Source organism: Taudactylus pleione, unplaced genomic scaffold (genome assembly GCF_031769625.1).
Source record: "Taudactylus pleione unplaced genomic scaffold, aTauple2 ptg000032l, whole genome shotgun sequence".
NCBI lineage: Eukaryota > Metazoa > Chordata > Amphibia > Anura > Myobatrachidae > Taudactylus > Taudactylus pleione.
Genome location: NW_028284434.1, coordinates 7,355,946 through 7,376,445, shown reverse-complemented (window position 1 = coordinate 7,376,445; position 20,500 = coordinate 7,355,946). Strand labels below are relative to the sequence as shown.

The 20,500-nt window shown below is 46.3% G+C and overlaps 1 protein-coding gene across 2 annotated transcripts in view; it reads right to left on the bottom strand.

The window, feature by feature from the left end:
• The window catches only part of GPRC5B (G protein-coupled receptor class C group 5 member B), an 86,279-nt gene extending 82,184 nt beyond the window's left edge, over nucleotides 1-4,095 (bottom strand). For both annotated transcript variants that reach the window (XM_088451932.1, XM_088451933.1), the window contains exon 1: nucleotides 3,836-4,095. The gene's annotated coding sequence lies outside the window, so the exon portion shown is untranslated. The remainder of the gene's footprint in view (nucleotides 1-3,835) is intronic.
• Between the last annotated feature and the right edge of the window lie 16,405 nt (nucleotides 4,096-20,500).

The window sequence follows — 20,500 nt, the reverse complement described above, 5'->3', positions numbered from 1 at the left end:
AAAACGTGACTTATTTATGAGAGGACTTTATATATGCTTAAAAAATCATGTTAAACACGTGGGTATAATTAATGGTGCATTATGAACATTGTTTACTTACATATTTCCACATGTCCTTGTAAATGCTGCCAAACAGAGCTTTTCTAAGGAAACCGTGAATATCTTCCACAAACACAAATAGCAACAGCACCACAAAAATAATCCTTAACAATAGTTTCTCAAGCACTTGTGCTCTTCCCAAAATAATGCTATACAGCGACATAACAATTAATTATTAGCTATGCAAATGAAATTATCTGTGTGCCATTATGTAACATGCCGCAAAGCGCTAATCTTAAACTGTGCAAAAGAATGTGATATGTGGATATTTACAGTGTTTCGCCAGGGAATAAATTATCAGGCCAGTGAGAAACGCGCTGCACTGTGCATGCTGAATCCCCATCAGTGAGCTTTCTTAACTCTGAATGATGCGACTTCACGTCTCAGACATCTGCTTCCAAAATGATGATGAATAACAAAAGCCTATCTGCTTAGTATGCAGCAGGAGGGCCCCCCACCTTTCTCCCCTGCATAATAACATTTGGCTCTTTTTTTTTCTGGCTGGGATGTCAGATTCTATAGAACGGGTGAGCCTTCTCCTGAGCAGGGTATGAGCTGAGCAGACTAATCATGCTTAGGATGCAATGCAGCTATATGCGCTGTGTGAGACACATTCTACATAAATATGTTGTTGCCTACCTAAGTAATGCTGGAATTCCCCAGCCGATGAGAACATGTATTTATGGAAGGAAATCTAATAAGTACACGCACTGTTCAAAATCATTATTTGATATATGATCTCTTTGCATTCCCCCTAAAAAAAAATCTTGTACCCTACCATCCATACTGCATGGCCTAATGCAGGTCCTCTGCTCTGTCACCGCATGTTAAACATGGTTGTCAGAAAAATGACTCTTTGCTAAACGTTAAGAAAAACCATACATGTATTTCCTCTCTCTTTAACCCTTTCTCTGCCAGACTGTGAAGGAAATGTATTAAGCCTTGGAGAGAGCTAAAGTGGACAGAGATAAAGTACTGACCAATCAGCCCCTAACTGTCATGTTTCAAACACAGCTTGTAAAGTGACAGTTAGGAGCTGATTGGCTGGTACTTTATGTCTCTCCACTTTATTACTCTCCAAGATTTAGTACATCTGTATGACTTAAATTCATCTGTAGTTGCAGTCATGCCTATCTTCCTAGCACAGTCTGAGGCTGTCAAGATTTGTCTTGAAATGTTGTGGTGCTGCTGAGATAGCCAGCATATAGCAGGGGTCATTTGCAATTGCAATATAAATGAATATTTATCAAAAAGGAAAGCTTTCAATTATAATACAAATAAATGATGTACACACTGGCGTCATGTTTTAGGTGCCATACTATGTACCTATTTAGATGATATACATTCATGACATACTGTATACAGGTGCACACACGTAGCTGCAATGTGCACCTAGAAACTGTTCTTAAATGTCGTGATCTGTAATTACCATATTGAAGTATATAGCACACACATCTCCTATAACGGTGAGAAAACCATTGAGAGTGAGAGTTCATTGAAGGGTCTCTGGCCATTGTCTTAATAAACCACAAATACCACTAAGAGACTGATACCACCCTCCCTTTTACCTCCATTGAAAGTGGTAGAGGAATGTGTGAATGGAGTTGTGACTTTCCAAATGTGTCCTTGACATACCTGTAAAATAATACCTCCAATAATATGGATCCTTACAATAAATATTTGCTAAAACTGTTGCAACACAGAATACGTGACAGGCCCAACATGCGTTATCACTACTGTAACAAGCATCAAGTGAATAACACAACTGTTTCATGTTGTTAGAGAGTGTGATCTATGTTCCAAGTCTTGTACAGTGAGCTGATTCTGGAAACCTACATTTATAATACATTTCAGTGGTCCCAGCAACATATGTGACACAAGGAAAACACAGCAAATATCACGTCTGATCACTACACACATACAAATCTACAAGGCTGCAGAAAAGTTTATCTGATATTTGCATGAACAGCCAACACTAACCACAATAAGGCATTGCAGACATTGGGGGACCTGCTTGTGGCAAAGACTTAGATTTATTGCCGTCTCCTATCATTAGCTCATTAGGTTTGTTTTAGGATTTAGGAGGCCAGGGGTAACTTAATCTCCTCTTGACCCTTGCAGCAGGACTGCTCTGGAACAGTTTAACCTCTACCACATGTCAGGAAAAAGCACAAGGGGTATCTGTATTACCTGGGATGGAACACAGCCCTGTAACTGTAATATGACAAGTCATTGGTGACCCTGTTTATGTCCTGTTAGGAGCCATGTTTTCAAGCAGGAACCAGTAGCAACCAGTTGGGCCAATGGTTGCTGCAAAGCTGTTATGTACGCTGTGCAGTGAGCTGCATGTTAGCCTATGAGAACCATACCTCCTGCATGTATGCATATATAATAAGAGAGGGTCTTTGGCCTCCACAGACAATAGCAGGACCCTCTATGCAGACTGCAGGGAACAAAGGGATAGCTTGTGGGGTATCTCCAGCAACACTATTACTTATTTGGCTCACTCTCAGAATCCTTAAGCACTATAGCTGTACCGTGGAATAATTGTGAGTACAGCAATCTCATCCCATCAGCAATATTTAAGGTATGTTTCTATTACTGCAGTTCTGCACAGATCAGGGACAGGAAAGTTTTCATTAAAGCAAAACTGTTATTCCCTGCATATAGGCGGCATCAGCATACGTCACACCCATTGGATAGACACTTATCTAAGTGGGCAAGTTAGTTTGTTCATGGTCTTTTGCCCCCCTGCTTGGGGTAGATTCCTGCACTGCGCATGACACACCAGCAGTCCTCCTCCTGTACAGGGAATATAGCATGTCGCTGGTTTTGCAGTGTATGGATGTGCAGTCTGGGCAATGCATGGCATGGACCGTTCTCTCATCACATTACTACCATGCTGCTCCTCTATTACAATCACTGCACAATGATATTTATACCCTGTTACTCCTCTTACACATTATTATGTTACTAAGAATATATACCATGTCCAGCCAAATCTATTTACATACAGCCCATAGTCCTCATCCAAAGAGTAGTTGTACGTATGGGTTATTCTCATCACTGAGCAATATGTCAGCACCCAGTCCTAGAACCCTGCAGTGGGATCATGTAACCCTCTCATAGCCTGGCAGACTCCTCTAGTTACACAAGAGAGCATCCCAACACGGACATTTACATGATTATTATAATTTGTAATACACAATATTTATCTTTTACCTATTTATCACCTAAAACACACACAGACACACACACTGCATGTGTGTCGTCAATCAATAGTACAATGGAGCTGGGTTCGATCAGAAATAGATTACTAGGCAATAAGTAAAAAAATAAAATACATGTACACAACATGCACATATCCATAGATATCTACAGTTTTATCTCAACTCAAATCCCTTACACACTGCATGTACGTGTGTGTGTATATAATATATATATATATATATATATATATATATATATATGTACATACATGCATACATACACACACACACTGCATGTACGTGTGTGTGTATATAATATATATATATATGTAATTATGTACATACATACATACATACATACACACACACACTTTAGAGACCATGCTCTTCATACTAGCGCAAAGGTTGTTTTGCTTATACGACAACACAAGAGTAATTTGGGTGCATGCATTTCCATGCACACACAAGACCACATACATACACCACTTACAGAATAGCCAGGATATGGCTCTGGCAGCATAACTTACGGATAGATGTGTGCTTTGCAGGCTGTGCAGGGGCTTTAGGTCTCAGGCACAGTATAGAGTCACATCTCTGCAAGCTGGGACAACACTGGACAGATTTCCCACAGCTCTGAGTTAAATCCTTTTGGCTGATGCTGAAATAGACCTTGATGCCCAATTTACAATGATCCTAAAATGAGCTGTTTGTGTTCCTTGCTTGTCCCTCTTGTGTGAGTGAGCCTGGGATTGTGAGCAGTGAGAAGCCACAGTAAATGCTGACACCTCTACAGTTTACTGCAGTACCAAAGCTGCCACAGACCACGCCCACTCTGGATAAGCCCCGCCCCCACAGTGACGCCGGGGCCTGCATGTGAAGCATGCTTTGCCTTTTGTTTGTTGTTGCTGGTGCCAGGATAGAAGCAGACATGCATGCAGTGTCCCTAGCACTAACATTCCCTGCAGTAGTGCAGAAAACACATGTTGCTACGGGAAAGATTACTGTAGGTCATTTTGTATCGATTGCAATGTGTTTATCTTACATAACAATGTGTTCTGTGGATCAGCTGGTTGTTTACTGTGTTACATCACAGTAGTAACTTCTTACAGTTGTCTGGAGCCGACAGTCCCTGTCTAATGATGCTGCAGGGATTGGTCTTTACCATTAAGCTTTGGAGCTGGCAGACTCCCATTCACTGTCAGCAGCCTTTCTTCATCTTTCTGTCACAGCTAATGGATTTCCTCTCAGACTGACAGGGCTCTTTATTACTTTTCACTCATATACTATATAGTAAACTCTTTCCAGTGTTTTATTGTTTTAGCCAAAATTCTATGTCTTACTGTAAAGCTGGGTACACACTATACGATATGTGTCCCCAACGATGCAACTTCTGACCCCCTCGCCGACGGACCGATATATCGGGTGGCCGGTACACACTAGACGATCCGGTGCCTGACCACGCAATATGTCGGCCCCTACTGCATCCCACAGTATGAGGTCGTCATTCGCATTGTCAAGTTGAGCTACATGTAGGGACGTCCTAACGATGTGGCTAACGACCCCAAGGGAGCACGGCAACAGCCGATATAGGGCCGTATTCAATTAGGTGCGAAAAGCCGTTTTCGACACTTTTTTGGCGAAAATTTTGCCTGAAAATTTATCTCCGTATTCAATTCCAGTCCGTTTTCGTCAATGCGGAAAGTCAATGCACTGAAATAGGCAATATTATTTCTCCACAGAATAGCAGAAGAAAAAAAAGTGCTAAATCTATATTTTGGGGTGCAGATGATGGGAAACCACTCAGAACCCTTGGTACACCCCTCAAAGGACAATTCACCCCTCCCCCCCAAAAAAAACCAAGGAACACCCCAAAAAACGCCTTAGAATTTTGTGACGAAAATGAAAAAGTGGGATGAGAACTTCAAAAACTAGCGACATAAGCTTCCTCGGGTGCTCTACGAAGTCACCAAAGTGTTATTGGGATTGCAGGTGCTTGTATGCAGGAGGAATTTCACTTTTTCTAAAACTTCACTTTAGAGACATTGAAATATGCTAGTACCCATTTTCAAGTACCCCAAATTTGACCAGACTACTTATTTTCACCAATATATACTGCTTAATACCATTCCTCATCACTTTTGCAAAGACGCTAATAACAAGGATTTTAAACAACTTCAGTACCCCTAATAGTTTTATTAGGGCTATTGGAGCACTTCTACTGTACACTGATCCCTAATGTTAGTGCATCATTTTTCGGGGTACAGACTGATTTCCCCAATTCTGACAGTACTTTCCGCCTGTTCTGAATTCGCCTCTTGCAGTTTTCGCCTCTTTAGTAATTGAATACGGCAAAAAGTGGGGACACGCACGATAAGTTTTCACGTCCAAAACACGCAATGTAAGCGAAATGTCGGGTAGGCGGAACTTTTTTGCGGATGCAAAACTAGTTGAATACGGCCCATAGTGGGTACACAAACGATTTGGACGATATGTTGTTCCAATACATCTGAACCGGGCATATCCTCAGAGAAATCATATAGTACCAGGCTTAACTCTGTTTTAATGTATTTTACATCTGGTGACCTGAAATCCAAGGAACAGTATCTATATACAGTTCCAATACATTACATAGTCATAGGCTTAAATAGGGTCCTTAGGGCTCAGGGCCAGAGCTGGAGTAAGGCTTTGGGGGGCCTGGGGCAATTAAGTCTGCGGGGGGGGGGGTTCCTAGAGAGCAAAATTTGGGACACAGGAATTGGGTTCTCAGTTTGGTTTCACTTTCTATGTAATGGCCCTCTATTTATGTGCATATACTAATGCTGGCCATACACTAGCGTGATTTCGGGCCGATTGCTCAATTTTCGACGTGTCATACGATGAATCGTGTGGAGATCGTGTAGCATTTAGGTAGGATACGATCCGATGCTCGCTCCTGCCGCTCTTAAAACGTATCATACGATCAGATGTGCAGCCCAACATATCTATCGTAACTGTATACAGATCGTGTCTGTTAAAAAGCACCAAATCGTGCCATCGGGACTGCCGGGGAGTTCAAGGGAAAATGTACGATGAATCGCATCGTACTACATCGTACTAGTGTATGGCCAGCATTAGTCAGACGCAACTCACAATTTATCCTGCTCTATAACTCAAGAATATACTACAGATTTATATCAGGAGTAATAATGCATTACACAATTTAATAATGTCATGGTGTAAAATGCACAACAGATAATAATGCCTGGACACTATTATTATTATTATTATTATTGTTATTATTATTAATTTTGTAAACTTTGTTTATTTAGAAAATAAAGCTTTCACCATTTCTTAAGGTGCCTACACACTTGGTGATGTGCTCACGATCCGACATTGTGTCCGAATTCCCCTTGAACTCTCCCCAGAAGCCGTGGGCACGATTTGGTATTAAAAACTGTCCAATGTGAGAAACTATCCATCGTGCCTCCTAACTATTCCAGTGCATCGTGACTGAGATTGTCAGATCTGCCCTACAGCACGGCAGATCTGAAGATGCGATGTACGACCAGCAGGTACGCACACCGACATCATGATTGTGACTGGACACTCACAATTTGGGCATATTTCACACGATTTGTCGTCACGATGCGTCGGAATCGGGCAAATCATGTAAAATATCGCTAAGTGTGTAGGCACCTTTATGCAATTTGTGTCTTATTTTGGACAGTGTTATTATTAAATGTGAAAGTCATGTTCCCCATGCAAATATCATTAAATACAAATTAAATTAAGTGAAATTTAATGACAAACATCTGTTATTTTACTCTTTAAAAATCCTTGCTTGCAATCCAAATGGAATTTTCAATTATGTAATGTGAATAGGCGGCCACAGCTTCATATACTATATCTGCCACACTAATGACTTAAGTAGTAGCAGCTGGAATTCACAAATATCCAATCCAAAGCTGCTAGTTAGTGGTGCCGTTTGTCATCCTCACCATTGCCCATCCAGTCACCAGTGCAGGTGCATGGTATCTCGGCACCCTAGGCAAAACTTCAACCTACTCCCCCCCCCGCCCGGAAAAAAACAAACACACACACACACACACACACCATCTTTACCCACTTCCCAACCAATCAAGTGAAAGTGTGATGGTGCTTTATAAGTGCCACAGCTGCCTCTTGCATTAAATGCAACAATTATCCTTAATTTTGCGATAGGCAGACTCAGTGGCGCCCCCCCAGATTCTGGCACCCTAGGCAGCTGCCTAAATGTGCCCTAATGGCAGAGCCTGCCCTGCCAGTCACTTCCACTGGTCACATTGTACCAGTCCCCTAGCATGTCATTCAGGGCCTGATTCGGAGATGGACACTACTACGATCGCAGCTGCGATATTGCACGGAATGCAGCTGCGAAAAAATACTTTTATAGTTCCAAAGTTTACCTGAGCATAAGGACGCCCACCTTTGCCTTCTCATATTCATACGACGTCGCTTACCTGCTAAATATCGGTAACATCGAAGCACATTGATTGGCCGTCTTACCCTTGCGACACGTCCTGACCAGCTGCAGAGTCGGCAGCTCTCCTAACACACAGAGGTCACACACGCCTGTGTTTTATTGACCCCCCCAAAACCTGTCACTCACTTTAAAAGGATCCTCTGTGCATGCGGAGTCGCAAGACAGTCTCAGCGCATGCGCCGTGCGGCTATACGCACGTGCAATGGCAAACAATCGCTCAATCTGCATAAAAATCACATTAGCGTCCATCTCTGAATCAGGCCCTCAGTACATTGTGATGCACTGCCTAATATCTTACTTCTGTATACACTGCAGTATATTATACACATGTACAGAGCCACCAATATGGCCCTTTCCCTCCAGTACAAAGTGCTCTGCTCTCAATCCTTCACTTTCCTGGATGTCTCTTATGCAAATACAAAATAAATGGGGAAGAGCTTTAACAAATGAATCAAACCAACAGATTGATTAGGACCTGGCTGAGCAGGGGATGCAGTCAGGAAGCCGACGGTCGAAATGCCGACCGCCGGCTTCCCGACTGTCTAATCCCAGCAAGGGTCTAATGACAGGCATCTAAATCCTGACGCCTGTCATTTTAACTACACCGGGAGCCCGACACCCGGCATACCAATCGAAGGTAAACCGGGCCGCGGGCGCGTACAGCCATGGGGGGGAGGGTTAGGTTAGGGGCTCCCAGGGAGGATTTAGGGCTAGGCACTCCCCGGGAGGGTTGGTCTAGGGGAAGGGGGGGGGGGTTAGGATTAGGCACTTACAAGGGGGGTTAGGGTTAGGCAATTAGGGGGGAGGTTAGGCACCCCCCTGGGAGACTTAGGTTTAGGCTGCGGGGAAGGGGGGGTTAGGTTTAGGCACTTATAGGGGGGGTTAGGGTTAGGCAATTAGGGGGGAGGTTAGGGTTAGGCACCCCCCCGGGAGACTTAGGTTTAGGCTGCAGGGAAGGGGGGGTTAGGTTTAGGCACTTACGTGGGGGTTAGGGTTAGGCAATTAGGGGGGAGGTTAGGCTTAGGCGTCCGGCTATATTTCATACCGATCCCCTGAGCAGGAAAGAGCAAGAATTAAGTGAAGTTTTGGGGCTTAATTAATCTTACCCAATATCACCCAATAAAACAGCATTTGCTTTTGGTGGCTTTGACCTTTTAACCAATTGCCGATTATGGGAGCATCTTATGCAACCACGATAAGCTGGGCTTTCCCTGACACGGTCGCATCTGATGCGACCATGTCAGGATGCCTGCTAGAAAGTAATCCTATTGCAGCCACCAGGCTCTGAACACATGGGCTGCTCTGTTGCCGCAGGAAGGTTCCCAAGATTCCATGTGCTAACTGAGCCAGGTACGTCAGTAGCATTGCGCTTGGATCACACCAGGAGTAGCAAACCTGTAATTATACATCCAACTATACAGTCTGCATGCACATAGAGGCAGTGAAAGCTCTGAATTCCTATGGCTGAGACACAAGGCTGTGTAAGCCACAAGTGCTGTTTAATACCCTACAATCATGCAATGACATCACCTGAGAATACATATATTTTTCCTAGCCATAAAATAGCGGTTTAGACAGCAAATAATCCCATGAGCAAACAAATCAGGTTTTTAAATGAGCGCAGACATTTTAAACACCCTAATTCTTCTTGTTCTATTTTGTGCTCAATTTCAGTGATTAAACAGCTGGTGTAACTGAAACAGACAATCTTATATAACGAAACTTTTCCTGTTAATTGCAGCCACTGAACTGCTCTGAAGATACAGTATAATACAACATCAATACTTTATTAAAGTAATTAAGACCAATGGAAGTTAATGGATGTGATTCAGTTCCATTTTATGAGACATGGCATCAATAAAATGATTGAAAAAGATCTTTAGACTATCTTATTTTATTTCTTCCTCATTGTCGGATTACAATTTAACACAGCAAAATAGCCATTCAAATCTAGAACTGCCAAAGAGCACAGCCCTTGTTTACATACCCTCCCAATTGTTGTGCTGTTTCTGACTTGCTGGGAGCAGAAGGCTTTCTATTGGCTGGGATAGGTCTTGCTAGGGAGGCCAATCCCGGAATCGGCGGGATCCTGGGATTTTGGCCCATAAAATGCCGGGATTTGAATCCCAGGATTGGCGCTTCCAATGTCGGGATTTCAGTACATATGCACACTTCAGCCGGGTACCGCTGAGCACTTGGCTCAGAGTTATGGTGCATACACACGGTCAGATTTGACAGATGAACGATTGAATGATTTTGCAAACGACTTTACCAACAATTTGAACAATTGAACGATTTTTGACTGCATTAAAATGACTGAAATCGACCAAATCTGACTGCAAACACACCAAATGTCAGATATCGTTATCTGACCATCGGTAATGCGCATCGTTCATTGTTGAAGGCTCACGTCAGATTTTTTTCCTTCAGATATGAACGATTGAATGATTTTTTAAACCGTTATCGCTCAGATCTGAAGGAAAATCTGACCGTGTATGTACGCACCATTAGATACACTGCCCTAATGGGTTGCAGCTGAACGGCTGTGCGAGACTGTGACATCAGAGGTACGCCAGCCCAGCGCATGCCCCTTCAACAGCTGCACCCCCAGTGAAGTGACATAACACAGTGAGTGCTGCTGTGAAGTGACATGACACAGTGAATGACAGACAGTTAGGCACTGCCAGGTACCACTACCTGCTGCCTGCACCAGTGAGTGCCTGGGCTGGCCCTGCTCTGCCAACGCCAAACTAGCTAATGCTAGCTGAAGCTGAGGCTGTGCTGCTTCAACTGGAGTGTACTCTCGGGGATGGTGAGTCAATTGAATGTGTGGGGCTGGGGGTTCCATGAAAGTTATTTTATTCCTGTGCAGGGGGTTGGGGAGGGCATGAAAGTTTATTTTTTCCTGTGGGGCTTGGGGCCTATTTTCATTGATCAATTTGATCCTGGGAATCCTGGGATTGAGATATTTTCAATCCTGAATCCTGGGATTGAAAATATGATGCAGGATTGACTTCCCTAGGTCTCGCTGTAATGTAATTGGCTGGAGAGATTTCAGCCTATTAGTGCTCTTGTTGGTTAAAGGGTTACACATAGAGACATATACATTACACACACACGCACATACATACACACATACATACATACAGGGTTAAGATAGAGACATACACATACATACAGGGTTACATATAGAGACATACATACAGGGTTACATATAGAGACACATACAGACAGGGTTACATATAGAGACATACACACAGACAGTGTTACATATAAAGACATACATACAGGGTTACACATAGCGTCACATACACACATACAGACATGGTTACATATAGAGACATACACACACACGTACATACAGGGTTAATATAGAGACATATACACATGCATACATACAGGGTTACATATAAAGACATACATACAGGGTTACATATAGAGATACATACAGACAGGGTTACATATAAAGACATACATACAGGGTTACATATAGAGACATACAGACAGGGTTACATATAGAGACATACACATACAGACAGAGTTACATATAGATACATATACACACATGTACATACAGGGTTAATATAGAGACATATACACATGCATACATACAGGGTTACATATAAAGACATACATACAGGGTTACATATAGAGACATATACAGACAGGGTTACATATAAAGACATACATACAGGGTTACATATAGATACATATACACACATGTACATACAGGGTTAATATAGAGACATATACACATGCATACATAAAGGGCTACATATACAAACATACATAAAGGGTTACATATAGAGACATACAGGGTTACATATAGAGACACATACAGACAGGGTTACATAAAGAGACATACACATACAGACAGAGTTACATATAGATACATATACACACACAGACAGACAGGGTTGCATAAATTGATATTCACACACATACAGAGACACAGAGTTACATATAGACATATACACACACACATACAGACAGGGTTACATATAGAGACATTTACACATACATACAGGGTTACATAAAGACATATACACACACACCTACAGACATGGTTAGATGTAGACATATACATACATACAGACAGGGTTACATATAGAGACTCACAGAGGTTACATATAAAGATATAAATATGCACACAGAGTGAGAGACACAAACAGTGTGTTCCCCTGTAGTCTCTCCCCCTCTCTCACCTTGATGTGGAGCCTCCAACAGTTTCCTCATCCTCCATGCTGCCTGAACTGAACAGTTGAACTAGCCGGTGTAGCCCCACCCCCCCTGCTGGAGTCTGAAGAGCATGTGTGCTGGGCTCCTCCAATCAGGGCTCAGCACATGCTCCTCTGACTCCTGGGTCTCTTACCATAGAGAAGCAGCAGGGAGTGAGTATGCTCTGTCGTTGCCCATTCTTTAATGCGGCCCTGGCAGTGGCTGGCAGGCACTTGGCCGCCTAGGACAACCGGACACTAGGTGCCTTCCTCAGTGTAGTGCTCTACACAGCCGTGTACCCAGCGTAATGGTCGTGCTGGCTCTGCCAACAGATACAGTGCTAAGCCCTACCTTGTGCCAAGACATAATATGAACACCCATATCAGGGGTCTAATGTGCAGAGGTGAGTCATATCTGGTGCCAAATATAATATGCTGAACCATACCTACTACCACGTGTATTATACAGAGTCATACTGTAAATGGAGCCAATTAAATATACTAAGTCATACCTGGTATCAAATATATTATGAACACGCATATCCAGTACCAAGTCTATCATATAGAACAATATCAGGTTTCAAACAAGCTGAGCCATACCTGTTCCCTCGTTTGTGTACTTACCAACCTTGCTGATCCCTTATGCAGGACCTCTCTTTTTATCCTTCTTCCATGAAGAAAGTCATCTTGCTGGGTCCCACAGCCTATTGTTCCCTGCCCTGCTATCAGCACCAGCAAGCCAAATATAGATCAGTTTAGGACAAAAACCTTAAGAACTATCAATCAGTGATCACAAAGCCTGATAGCTGTTTGCAAAATGGCGGGAGGAACAGTATCAGCAGCAGTTTGTACAATGACTGCATAGGAGCTGGTAATAACTTTCTTTTACGTACAAACAAAAGGTTTAGGTGGCCCATGTGTTTTGGGGCCCCTGGCAGTTGCCCATTTTACCCTCCATAACATGAATCCTTATTTGAAGATTATTTTATCCGCCATCTTTATATTGATGGGACCTGATAGTTTAAACTATAGATCATGTGGCATTTACCCAATCTATCTGAATGAATTCTCTGAGCTATCTACATTAATATTTAATATACGTTTTAATGTTTAGACATTTTCAATAGCAGAGCTATGAGCTATGGAACCAATTTGTGCTACAAATGTAGTAAATACTTGTAATGTAATACTGAGGTCATACGCAGACAGTGTGGTAATAAATAGAAGCCTGTTTATTTACTGCAGGGAATGAGATTATGTCAGATCTCAGTCCATCTGGTATTATCACTATAATGTAGTAAGGCAGAATTGTTTAAACAAGATAAAGGATTGAAGGCACAATGAGAGGAGCGTTCTCTGCTATGCAGGACAGTGGGCCTGATTCACTACTGTACGCAACTGCGATTACAATAGCGATTACGCACACAGTCTCACTTCGATAGTATGTAATACATTGCGATCACTATGCTGTCACAGCACAACACAAGGACGCCCACTTTATTTACCACACATCCATAATGTTTAGCAAGACTGAGACATAATTGGTACAATCGAGTACCATTGCAGCCTCACGCACACTTGCACAAGTGATACCTCAGACTGCGTAGGCCATCGCAGTGTATAATTTATGCACACCCCTGCAACAACCAGGGCTGGCCCAAGCCCAATAGGTAAGCGAATATTTTTTTCCGGCGCCCCCAGGGGTACTGTTGTGCTCGCCAGAGGCATGCGACCACAAAATATAAAGAGGAGTGGTCTCATGGGAAAAGCCATAAACATACCTAAAGCTCCGATAAAAGCTGGGTAAGGCGCGCTCTCTATATGGTGGGGCAGTGTGTAAAGTGCTTGGGTAAGAGTGATCTGTATGACAGAGAGACGTAGACGGTGGTGTTGGGTCAAGGTAATTTTATTGGTTTAAGGTAGGTAGGCACAATGCTACTAGAGGGTAATTGACCCAGGAGCAGTGGGGGGAAGAGCAGGATGGGTGCACGGGGGGGAAGGTGGGTAGACCCTTTTAGGGGGCTCCTTTTCCGTGCAGTTCTGGACCAGCACGTTGTCCCTGCTGGACCTTTGGTCGACAGTCTTAACCCCCGGCACAGTGTAGGTGGAAGTCTGGTAAGGATAGATGATGTGGCGGCGTCCCGCAATTTGTACAACTTACCTACCGGTAGGTGCCTGTGTAGGCGTTGCGATTTGGAGGTGGTGGTCGGCAGTCTCTGATGGTATACAGCGGCAGGTTAGATGGCCGTTCTTGTTGTGCTGCAGCTACTGGTGCGGCTGTGCCCCGTGATGGTGGCACAGTTGGTCTTGTTTGCGCTGGCAGGGTGGGTCAGCGTGGTGGATGGAGCCTGGCTGGATGCGCAGGCTGCGGCAGGTCGGCGTCTCCGTGTTTGGGATGCGGGCCGGTACCTGCGTGTGTGCCACGTCGTGCAGCGGGACGGCCGGGTGAGGCTGTTCGGATGAGGGATGCCGTGTGTGTGCAGTGAACGCCGGCTCCTCGTGGTTCCTGCGGCTGTTGGCGCCCAATGTGGGGCGGGGGCGGGGAGGCTGAGAGCCGGGCGTGTCACGGTCACAAGGCGGGGGTGCCGCTCGCCGGAGGTGCTGGCAGCTCCTTGTGATCAGCGGTCGCTGGGACAGCAGGGGGGTTCTTCAGCAGGAAAGAAGGTTTCCAGGACGTGATGGTAGGTGTGTGTCTCCAACGCGTTTCGGCTGTGCCTTAATCATGGAGGTTACTGTTACATGGTGCAGCAGTGTTTTAAAGGTTGGTGTGGAGGTGGGTGTGTACGGAATTGGCCAATGGGGGGGAGGTGTGTGTGCACTGGGCGTGGTCAGGAGTTGATGGCAATCTGGAGGTGTTCTGTTGTTGGAGGCCAATGGGATATTGCCGGATGGAAAAGGGTAATGACAGGTGTGTGGGCGGGCTTAATGACGAGTGTGCAGGTCTGTGGGAGGTGACGCTCTGGGGAGCGGAGTGTAGCGTGGTGGCAATGGTTAATAACAGAGGGTGATCGGACATGATAGGGAAAGTTGGTGTGGCGATATGGGCGATGTCATGTGACCACTGGGTGTAGCCTGGGTGTGTAAGGGTGACGGGGTTAAATGACGTGGTGGTAAAGGTTAATAGCAGGGGGTGATCGGACATGGTATGGGGAGTTGCTGTGACGATAAGGGCGAAGTCGTGTATCAAATGGGTGTTATCTGGGTGTGCAAGGGTTAAGGGGTAACGTGGGGATGTAGGGGTAGTGAAGTGTGGTGGATGTGTGGGATGAATGCGCCGGGGGTTCAGCCGGTCGCACGGGGGGTGGCTGGTGGAGGGGAGTGCGGGTGGGTCGTGGTAAGTGGTGATGGGTGTGTGTGGTGTGCTGCGTTCCGGTGTGATTGTGTGTTAGTGTATGGGCTCAACGGGTACTGTATATGTGTGTGTGTTGCACTTGGTGTGGTTGTGTGGTGTTGGAGGAGGATAACTGGACTGGGGGAATTCATTGGGAAATGAGGTTGTGGACAGTCATGCGGATACGGGGTGGTATATTGACATGTGGGTAAGTTGCTATAGTGCGGAGGTGGTTCTGGATGGTGCAGGTGTCACTGTCGAGTGGATGGGCTGGGGGGGTGTTGGGGATGTAGCGGGTTGGTGCGGTAGTGAAGGGGGGCTGGTGACTGGGTGGTATGGTTGTGGGGACGTGTGTGTGTGTGTGATATGGGTGTCGAAAGGGGGCTAAGTGTGGTTTTTGGGGTGTAAACGGCGTGTGAAGGGGGAGGGGTGCTGGAAGTGGGTCAGAAATGAGAGGAGGTGTGTGATATAGCAAGAGGAGGGGGGGGTTCGGGGGTATTATTTACTAATGACAGACTTGATCTCGTTGTCGATGTTCAGACCACTGGGTGCCAGGGTACGAAGTGTGATTATCCATTTGAGTTCTTCCTTGTTGAGTATTCTTGTGTGGTCCCCTCCTCTCCAGTTCCTTTGTATGTGTCTGATCCCTATGAATTGTAGACCAGTGAAGGAACACCTCAGAAATATCATTAACAAAGCAGACAGTCATAACATACCGGTACACTTCCTCGAACATCACCAGAGCAACATCACTGGTCTACAATTCATAGGGATCAGACACATACAAAGAAACTGGAGAGGAGGGGACCACACAAGAATACTCAACAAGGAAGAACTCAAATGGATAATCACACTTCGTACCCTGGCACCCAGTGGTCTGAACATCGACAACGAGATCAAGTCTGTCATTAGTAAATAATACCCCCGAACCCCCCCCTCCTCTTGCTATATCACACACCTCCTCTCGTTTCTGACCCACTTCCAGCACCCCTCCCCCTTCACACGCCGTTTACACCCCAAAAACCACACTTAGCCCCCTTTCGACACCCATATCACACACACACACACGTCCCCACAACCATACCACCCAGTCACCAGCCCCCCTTCACTACCGCACCGACCCGCTACATCCCCAACACCCCCCCAGCCCATCCACTCGACAGTGACACCTGCACCATCCAGAACCACCTCCGCACTATAGCAACTTACCCACATGTCAATATACCACCCCGTATCCGCATGACTGTCCACAACCTCATTTCCCAATGAATTCCCCCAGTCCAGTTATCCTCCTCCAACACCACACAACCACACCAAGTGCAACACACACACATATACAGTACCCGTTGAGCCCATACACTAACACACAATCACACCGGAACGCAGCACACCACACACACCCATCACCACTTACCACGACCCACCCGCACTCCCCTCCACCAGCCACCCCCCGTGCGACCGGCTGAACCCCCGGCGCATTCATCCCACACATCCACCACACTTCACTACCCCTACATCCCCACGTTACCCCTTAACCCTTGCACACCCAGATAACACCCATTTGATACACGACTTCGCCCTTATCGTCACAGCAACTCCCCATACCATGTCCGATCACCCCCTGCTATTAACCTTTACCACCACGTCATTTAACCCCGTCACCCTTACACACCCAGGCTACACCCAGTGGTCACATGACATCGCTCATATCGCCACACCAACTTTCCCTATCATGTCCGATCACCCTCTGTTATTAACCATTGCCACCACGCTACACTCCGCTCCCCAGAGCGTCACCTCCCACAGTCCTGCACACTCGTCATTAAGCCCGCCCACACACCTGTCATTACCCTTTTCCATCCGGCAATATCCCATTGGCCTCCAACAACAGAACACCTCCAGATTGCCATCAACTCCTGACCACGCCCAGTGCACACACACCTCCCCCCCCATTGGCCAATTCCGTACACACCCACCTCCACACCAACCTTTAAAACACTGCTGCACCATGTAACAGTAACCTCCATGATTAAGGCACAGCCGAAACGCGTTGGAGACACACACCTACCATCACGTCCTGGAAACCTTCTTTCCTGCTGAAGAACCCCCCTGCTGTCCCAGCGACCGCTGATCACAAGGAGCTGCCAGCACCTCCGGCGAGCGGCACCCCCGCCTTGTGACCGTGACACGCCCGGCTCTCAGCCTCCCCGCCCCCGCCCCACATTGGGCGCCAACAGCCGCAGGAACCACGAGGAGCTGGCGTTCACTGCACACACATGGCATCCCTCATCCGAACAGCCTCACCCGGCCGTCCCGCTGCACGACGTGGCGCACACGCAGGTACCGGCCCGCATCCCAAACACGGAGACGCCGACCTGCCGCAGCCTGCGCATCCAGCCAGGCTCCATCCACCACGCTGACCCACCCTGCCAGCGCAAACAAGACCAACTGTGCCACCATCACGGGGCACAGCCGCACCAGTAGCTGCAGCACAACAAGAACGGCCATCTAACCTGCCGCTGTATACCATCAGAGACTGCCGACCACCACCTCCAAATCGCAACGCCTACACAGGCACCTACCGGTAGGTAAGTTGTACAAATTGCGGGACGCCGCCACATCATCTATCCTTACCAGACTTCCACCTACACTGTGCCGGGGGTTAAGACTGTCGACCAAAGGTCCAGCAGGGACAACGTGCTGGTCCAGAACTGCACGGAAAAGGAGCCCCCTAAAAGGGTCTACCCACCTTCCCCCCGTGCACCCATCCTGCTCTTCCCCCCACTGCTCCTGGGTCAATTACCCTCTAGTAGCATTGTGCCTACCTACCTTAAACCAATAAAATTACCTTGACCCAACACCACCGTCTACGTCTCTCTGTCATACAGATCACTCTTACCCAAGCACTTTACACACTGCCCCACCATATAGAGAGCGCGCCTTACCCAGCTTTTACCAGTCTCTAAACTAGGTAGGAACAGGTACTCCTACCACAGGCGCAGCACTCTTACACCCCCTACCCCCATACCTCCAGATACACGCACATCCCCTCCCCCCACCTCTCTTCCCCCCCATTACTCTTTCCCTCTCCCTCCTGCCTCAATCCACCCCCACAGTCATATCAGTGAGCGCGGTTCACCACCCTTTATTCACATACCTAAAGCTCCCCCATGTCTCAAATTGACTTCTCCCCACCATATCTTGTATTGTACCCCCATGTATTTTATTATTCTCTCCCCGTTTTATATTGTCCTTTACCCCCCTCCATGCCTTGTATTGTGTCCCCTGTGCCATGTATTGTTCTTGCCAACCCCCCACCCTCTGTCTTATATTGTCCATCCTCATGTCTCATATTGTCCTCTGTTCCCTTCATACCTTGTATGGTCTTTCCTTCCTAATGTCTTTTTCACTCTCCCTCACACCAGCTAATTTGCCACTGCCTTCAGTCCTCTCCGTGCTGCTCTGTCTCTCCCGTCGCTCTTCAAAGTACTGCAGAGCCGCGGCAGCATCGAAATGTAATCACTCGGCGCTGCTGCCTGGGTAGTGTCCGGAGGGTGCATATCTGTGCCAGTGGTCGAAGTTGGAATTCTGAAGTGGGGTTATGGAGTCAGCTTGTATGTGCTCCATTGGCAAGCGTGCAAAAAAATAAGTGTGGCCACGCGTCACAAGTAGGGGTGAGCGGGTTCGGATTTCTGAAATCCAAACCCCCCGAGCCCCACCGATCCGAGGCCGATCCGAGTCAGGCTCGACTTTTCCCGCCTGACTCGGATCTGAAATCGAGGCAAAACATCATCATCCCGCCTTCCTGGTCTCGCGGGTTTTGGATTATATATAAAGTCCATAGGGGCTGGCTGTGCTGTTCTGCTGTTGTCCATAGGGGCTGTGTCCACTCCTCCAAAGTCCATAGGGGCTGGCTGGGCTGTGTTGTGCAGTCATTTGTCCATAGGGGCTGTGTCCACTCCAAAGTCCTGTGCAGTGTCCCAGTCCTAAAGGGGTGCTGTAGTGTTGTCCAGGGGGTGCTCTGTCCATCAGGGTTGCCCCCCCCAAGTGCAATTTTTTTTTTCTGTGTCTGTGAATTGTGTGCGCAGAAGCCGCACGTGCATCAAAAAGTAGCGACAAGCGTGCGCCTGTGTCATAAGTAAAGGGCTGGCTGGCTAGTCCGTTAAAGGGTGTTGTAACCCCCAAAGTGCACTCCAAATAATATATATATTTTTTCTGTGTTTGTGAATTGTGTGCGCAGTGGCCGCATGTGCATCAACAAAGTAGCGCCAAGCGTGCATCTGTTTCATAAGTAAAGGGCCGGCTGGTTCATCCATTAAAGGGTGCTGTAACCCCCAAAGTGCACTCCAAAAAATATTTTTTTTTTCTGTGTTTGTGAATTGTGTGCACTGTATGTGCATCCTCAAAGCAGCAGCGCCAAGTGTGCGTCTGTCTGTTAAAGGGTGGTGTAACCCCCAAAGTGCGCTCCAACAAAAATAAAATAATCTTCTTTTTTTCTGTGTTTGTGTGTGAAATGTATGCGCAGTGGCCGCACCTGCATCCTCAAAGCAGCAGTGCTAAGCGTGCGTCTGTATGTTAAAGGGTGGTGTAACCCCCAAAGTGCGCTCCACAAAAAATAAACAATTCTTTTTTTTCTGTCTTGGTGAATTGTGTGCACAGTAGCCGCACGTGCATCAACAAAGTAGCGTCAAGCGTGCGCCTGTGTCATAAGTAAAGGCCTGGCTGGCTTTACCATTAAAGGGTGCTGTAACCCCCAAAGTGCACGCCAAACAAAATAAAAAATTATTTTCTGTGTTTATGAATTGTGTGCACTGTGGCCGCACGTGCATCAACAAAGTAGCGCCAAGCGTGCGCCTGTGTCATAAGTAAAGTGCCGGCTGGCTCGTCTGTTAAAGGGTGGTGTAACCCCCAAAGTGCAGTCCAAAAAAAATAAAAAAATATTTTTTTTTGTGTTTGTGAATTGTGTGCACAGTAACCACACGTGCATCAACAAAGTAGCACCAAGCGTGCGCCTGTGTCATAAGTACTGTGGCTGCACGTGCATCAACAAAGGAGCAGCGCCAAGCGTGCGCCTGTGTCATAAGTCTTTTAAAGGGTGGTGTAACCACCAAAGTGTGCTACACAAAAAATAAACAATTCTTTT